Source organism: Elephantulus edwardii, unplaced genomic scaffold, assembly GCF_000299155.1.
Source record: "Elephantulus edwardii isolate Elephantulus edwardi_28Jun2011 unplaced genomic scaffold, EleEdw1.0 scaffold00268, whole genome shotgun sequence".
In the NCBI taxonomy this organism is placed as follows: Eukaryota; Metazoa; Chordata; class Mammalia; order Macroscelidea; family Macroscelididae; genus Elephantulus; species Elephantulus edwardii.
The window spans coordinates 705,239-712,303 of NW_006400018.1; the positions used below are offsets into that span (position 1 = coordinate 705,239).

The window sequence follows — 7,065 nt, forward strand, 5'->3', positions numbered from 1 at the left end:
GCAGTTTGGCATGGGTACATTTTCATTGATAAAACAGTGTTTTCAGCTACTTTATAACTGTAATCATGTTTTTGTGACTACAGTATCAAACACATAAATGCAAACTATTAAGGCAACAAGTAATAGGACTTTGTTTCATAAACTTACTGATAATAAAATAAGAGGAATGATGTCAAGGTACATTGTGTGGAGAGGTAACAGATTTTATTGGTGCATTTCTAGAATATGTAAATTATTTTTTTAAGTTGCATGCTAATATGGGATAAAGTATTATTTCTGCTTTATGTTTTGAGTATAGGGGAAAAAAGACTCAAACTTACTGTGCTATGTACATTTGCCCATTTTCTTTCTGAAAAGATTAATTATAATGACTTCTAACACACACACACAAAAAAGAAAGTACCAGACTTGAAAAATTTATATCTCCTTTTGAGAAGGAGGAGCCTTGAGGAGAGCCCTCCAGGAGATGGGCTGGCACAATGACCACAGAGCTTGTGGAGATGGTCCAGTTTGAGGTAAGGTTCTGCCTGTATTCATAGCATTCTTATGAATCAAGGTTGACTTGAAAACACTTAACAACAACTACCACAACCAATTCCTTCAAACGCCAAAAGAAGTGATGCATCTTCATCTCCCAGAAGTCTTGTCGTGAGTATAGGAATCAACTTGGCGAGAGCAATAAGGTCTCTGTAATAGTTCAGCATTACACTAGTCCCAGGCTAGTTCCTGGCCCCTGGTATTTCTGATCTGTGACTTCAAGCATCACTATTTCAGGGAGCCCATCAGCCTACTCCTGTGTACCTTTCCCTTGATTCTATTTTGAGAAAGGACATTTGCTTAGAAATCTTTAGATCCTTCTCCAAAAACCAGCTGGCTGGGTATCTAAGCACTCACCTGCCATGGCGTCAGGGGTCATCTTCTGTCCTCTCAGGTCTGCTGTGGCAGAGCCAGAGGCAGGAAGACCTCCTGGTCCATTTTCTGCAGCCTCCCCACACTCTCTTGTTGGCTTGGCTCTTGTTCTACTCTGGAGCTGGGGCCCTGTGAGAGTCAGTCTCCAATTGAGACTTGGCTTATGCTCCCGTTCTGAACTCTAGCCACCATGATCATTGCCAAGGTCTATTCACGACAGCTCCGTGGCACTCAGCATCCTCACGAGGACTGCAAATTCTAAATTCCTTTCATGTTCTTGAAGATCAGGAACACCCTGCAGCAGTCTGTATGGTGTGGCCACCCTGCTAAGGTGTCTCCTCCCAGAATTCCAGGCTCCCCAGCTTTGACTTTCCCATCTTGTTGAACACTCTTCCTCAATCCCAACCTCTCCTTTTCTAGTAACCATTCCACCTCACCCTGACTTCCCAATTTGTGTATACAGGTGTACTTTGTTTTCTTGTGTTTCACAGATACTGCTTTATTTACAAACTCAAGCTGTGTGGCCACCCTTCCCATGATCAAGTCTCCTGGCTCCATTTTATAACCGCATGTGCTTCCTGCATGTCTCTGTGTCATGTGTTGGTAATTCTCACAATGTTTCAAGTTTTTTGTGACATTGCTGGACAGTTAGCAGATCACCAAAGCAAACTCATTGCCCTTGAATGGATTCTCACTCATGGTGACCCTTTGCTGAGGGTCCAAGGTTCTAAGTCTGTACCGGAGACTCCTTCCTCTTTCTTCTAAGAGCACGTGATGTACTCAAACTGCTCACTTTTGGGTCACAGTGTAAAACACACGATACCACTGTTGTTACGGGCCCTCAAGAGGAAGGTGCTCAGGGTGATCCTATAGACAACACATCTGAACCCTGGCCTATCCTGCACCACCACCACCACCATTATATTATCCTCTCTGACATACTCAAGTCCATTGCTGCAGCCACTGTGTCAGTCTGGATGCTTGAGTTTTTTCCTCTCTTTCGCTTTCCTACAAACATGATAACCCTCTCCAAGGAACAGCCTTTCCTCATAACATGGCCAAAAAGAGACATTTTTTTTCATATTTTTTTCCAATCAGTATTTTTCTTCAAGACATATCTGTTTGTTCTTTTGGCAGTCCATGGGATGTTCAGTACTCTTCTCAAACACCACAACTCAAATTCTTCTATTTATTTCTTAGGTGCATAATATTTCCCATTTTCTTCAGTAGGGATAATTTTTTTAAATTTTGTTTTTCACTGTTGCACATTTTCTCTCCCATCCGCTTCCTCCCCAAGCCCACCTGCAATGCATGCACCCCTGTCCCAGATTGTTGTCATGCATATAGTGCCTAATTGTATAGTCCTTTTGGACAATTCTTCCCCTCATCTGTTCTAATGCAGTGTTTAAAAAAAACCTGGAAATAGAAATACCTCTTGACCTGGCAATTCCACTACTGGGAATATACCCTAAAGAAATCAGAGCCATGACTCAAACAGATGTATGCACACTCATGTTTATTGCTGTGTTATTCACAAAAGTTAAGAAATTGAAACACCCCAGGTGTCTGTCAACAAACAAACGGATAGAAAAAAAATGGTACATTCACACAATGGAATATTACACAGCACTGAAAAACAAGGAACTTGTAAAACATTGCTTAACATGGGGGAACCTGGAGGACATTATGCTGAGTGAAATATCTCAGTCACAAAAGGACAAATACTACATAACAATGCTGTTATAAAATACGACAGACAAGAAGGAGTTGGAGGTAGAATGGGGGGAAAGTGGATCAATTTGTCTTCTGCCATCCTTAGTCATTGTCCAGCTCTCATAGTTGCTGTCCAGCGCTCAGATGCATAGCAAGTGATTGAAAAGACCATGGCTTGAATCAGATGCACCTTAGTCCTCAAACTGATGTCATTACTCCTCAATAATTTTGAGAAGCTCTTGACCAGAGAGTTTCCCAGTCCAATATGACTCCTGATCCCCTGACTGCTAGTACCAACTGTAATGATTGTGGATCCAAGTAGGAGAAAGTAGTTGACAGTCTCAATCCAAATGTCACATGACTCACTTTATCAAAGTTGTCTGGAACTGAATCTGCAACATGTCTGAGGGATGTCTGCATATAAATCAGAAGGTAAGAAAGCCCCTTTTATAATTTTCTAAATTTTCCCCCTTAAGAGCAAGCTTGTTGTTCTAGACTGCATTTTACCTCTTTGTAGGGGTAAAGAAAATCCCCTGCCTGGGGTTAAATGCTAACGGTGCCCCAGTGAAAGGAACTGGTTTTTGGATAAAGGAAAAGCAGAGCAAAATATTGTTATCATTTCTTTTCTTCACATACACTTCTGTAAACTCTACAAAGAAAAATGTATTCACTCTCCCAACACCTATCCTATTCTCGGTCAGTAACCTTTTACTTGCTTGGAGAAATCCGTTTACTATTATGCCAGAAAGGGGACTTGGTTTGTTTCCACTCACTGTTAAGTAGGGGATGAGGAACAGACATTATACTTTTACAATATATTATGTTGTATACACACACATAAAAGAAAAGAGAGAGGGAAAGAGGGAAGAAGAGAGACAAAGAGGGAGGAAGAAAGGGAGGGAGAATGCCTTGGTGATACAGTGCTTTACTAATTGGGTTGCCTAACTGAAAGATCAAAAGTTCAAATCCACCAGCAGCTTCACATGAGAGAGATGAGGCAGTTTCCTGTAATCTTATGGTCTTGGAAATCTGATGGGAGGGAACTTCTCCCCTTCTTATTAGTCTACAGGCACATTCGCGGATGATGCATGTTCAGCTCCAGACAACTACAAGAAAATGAGTGAGTTATTTTGGTTTCTGAGTGAGTATAAAAGTTATGTTTGCACCATACTATCATCAACTAAAAAACTTATGGTCTTGGAATCATGACTGAAAACATGATTCAATAGCAGGTGTGTGTGTCTCTCTCTGTGTGTGTGTGTGTGTGTATTTACTGTCAGGTTGGAACCGACTCATAACTGACCCACCAGTGAGCTTTCAGAGGTTATAAACTGCACAGGAGAAGATTGTCCATTGTTTTGCTGTGGAAGTCACGGTGGATCTGAGACAGGAGACAGCACCACCATTGAGTTAACATACAACTCGCTACCCAGTAGGCCACCAGAGCTCCCCCAGAGAGAACAGAGCTTCACAGGGCTTTCTTTCTTGTCATTTTCTTTCTCTGTAATTTTAGAGCTTAAGGAGCACATTTTGTAAGCAATCAGACAGCTACACCAAAGGGCAGTCGTTCAACTCTACCCGCCATATTCCCTGGAGAAACATGGGCAATCACTTTCTCTAAAGCTTCACCACCTTGGAGACCCAGTGGGAGTTTATTCTGGCCAGATCGGGCTTGAGGGCAGTGGGTTTAATTTTTCTGGAAGCAGACACTCAGGTCCTTGTTCCACAGCACCCTTGGGTGAGCTCAAACAGCCAAGCTTAGGTTTAGTTGTTGGTTTATGCCATTGAGTTGGAACTAACTCATAACTGATCCTCCATCGGGTTTTCAGAGGCTGTATCTTTCACCCTGTTTGCTGAAACTGAGGAGGACCTGAAGCCGTTGCTGCAGAGCGTCAAGGACTGCAGCCTCCAATATGGATTGAGGCTCAATGTCAAGAAGACAAAGATTCTCGCTACTGGACCAATTTGCAGCATCAGGATGGATGGTAAAGAGATTGAGATTGTTCACAGCTTTAGTTTGCTTGGCTCCACAGTCAACACTCTTGGCACCAGTAGCCAGGAAATTAAAAGACATATTGCCATGGGAAAAGTCTGCTGTTAAGGACCTCTCTACTCAAGAGCAATGGTGTCTCTTTGGAGACTAAGGTGAGTCTGATACAGGCTTTGGTCTTTGCTATCACTTGTTATGCATCAGAGAGTTGGACAATGACTAGGGAGAATAGAAGGAGAATTGATGCCTTTGAGCTGTGGTGCTGGAGAAGAGTATTGAGGGTACCATGGACTGCTAGGAAAAGAAACAGATCCATCCTGGAAAGGGTCAAACCGAGCTGCTCCTTGGAGGCAAGGATTCTAAGGCTCCATCTAACATACTTTGGACATGTTGAGGAGGGACAGGTCCTTGGAGAAGGACATCATGCTTGGTAGGGTGGAGGGACAGCGCAGGAGGGGAAGGCCCTCTAGGAGGTGGATTGATTCAGCGACTGGGGTAATCAAAATGAGTGTATCAGAGATGGTGTGATTGGCACAGGACAGAGTAGAGTTTAGGGCTGTTGTATATAGGGTTGCTAGGAGTCGCAAGCGACTTGACAGCACATAACAACAACCTTTCACTGGAGGAGATTGACCATCTTTCTCCTGTAGAGCAGCTGGTGGATTGGAACTGCCTGTTTGAGATTAACAGCACAATTCCTTACCCACTAAGCCACCAAAGCTCTATTTTGTCTAGTAGTTGAATGCAAACCATTTGCTCCCAGGGACTTCAGTTTCTCTCTTTATCACTGTCATTTAAATGGGTGAGACATAATTCTGTGCACACGTAGGCCGACTAGGCTATAGGTTGTGGTGGGAACCTGGTCTGACAAGGAAAGTGCTGCTGTTTTGCTTTTCTTCTTCAATAAGACAATCCCCCATCATGATCTTTAAGTTCCAGGTCACACCAAGCAGGGAGCTTAGACGCAATACCCTCTCCTCCCAGGCAGAAGCTTCTCTCCTGGGACACCAGGCATGACAAACCCAGGCTGGGACATCGCACACACAGTTAAGACCTGCGTCTGAAAAGTCAGCATCACCAGGAGACAGCTCAGTCTCATACATCTTTAGACACTGACTTTCATTATTATTTCTGCTTTTGATAAGGTTGTTGCAAGATGAGAGAAAGCACAGTTTATAAATTCAAAGAAGTCTTGGCTGAATGTATCTAACTATGTACTCAGCTCATTAGAGCCCTAATGGTAATCTTAATGTTTCTACTTGTACCTGGCCGGCCTGGGCTCTATGATGTAACCCTTAAAGTTTCTATTTCCCTGTGAACCATCTCTTTGTTTCCAAAAGGTGTAAATAAAGATGGCCCAGCTGCTGGAGGGTCCTATTCCGTCCTGTCTGGCTGTGTCTGTCCTGCTTTGTTTCAGTAAGTTGTCTCTTGTATCTTTATTTACTCATTTCTTCCAGGCATCATTTCCCCAGAGGAGTAGAATCATCGGTCCCCAACAGAGATGGCTTCTTTTACTCCCTCAAAGCAACTGGTGGATTTGAATTGTATGAGTTGCTTCCTGCAGAAGGTCAAGGACTATAGTCTTCAATATGGCTTGAAGTTCAACAGCAAGAAGACAAAGATTCTCTCCACTGGGCCAATTGGCAGCATCATGATGGATGAAAAAGATTGAGATTGTTAACAGTTACAGCTTGCTCGACTCCACTATTAACACTTTGTGCACCAGCAGTGAAGAAATCAAAAGGTGAGTTACATTAGGTCAGGAACCTTTACAGAGTACTGAGAAGCAATGATGTCAGTCTAGAGACTAAGGTGCACTTAATTCAGGCCATGGTCTTTGCAATTACTTACAATATTACTGGGTAATTTTACAACATTACTGGATAATATTATAATTACTGGATAATGACTAAGGATGACAGAAGAAAGATTGATGCCTTTCAGGTGTGGTGGTGGAGAAGCATCTTGAACATACAGTGGACCACCAAGAAAACAAATCGGTCTGTCTTACAGAGGGTAAAACCAAGTTTCTCTTTGGTGGCTAGGATTTTGAAGCTTCATCTCGTGTATTTTGGGCATATGGCCAGGAGGGACTGATCCCTGGAGAAGGACATCATGCTTAGAAGGGTGAAGGGACAGTGCAGGAGAGGAAGACCTTAGATAAGATGGATTGATGCAGTAACTAGGACAATGCAGGTAGGTGTATTTGAGTCAGTGAAACTGGGGGGTGGGGGGAAGAGGGCTGGGCGGGTAGAGAAGTGCAGCAATGAATGAATGGAAATCCAAATTCTCTGTAAATGTTCATTAAAATTATTTAAAAAAAAATGCTGAGCTAATTCATCCATTTTAATTTTCTGACTCCAGCTCTTTGCACATTTCATCATAATTATATAAAAGATAATGTATAGAAACTATATATAAAATAAAATGTACATGATTGAAACAATGTATAC

General features: G+C 42.5%; 1 pseudogene; it reads left to right on the forward strand.

Moving 5' to 3' along the window:
* Positions 1–5,441, forward strand: part of LOC102864425 — a 7,211-nt pseudogene extending 1,770 nt beyond the window's left edge.
* Positions 5,442–7,065: the final 1,624 nt, after the last annotated feature.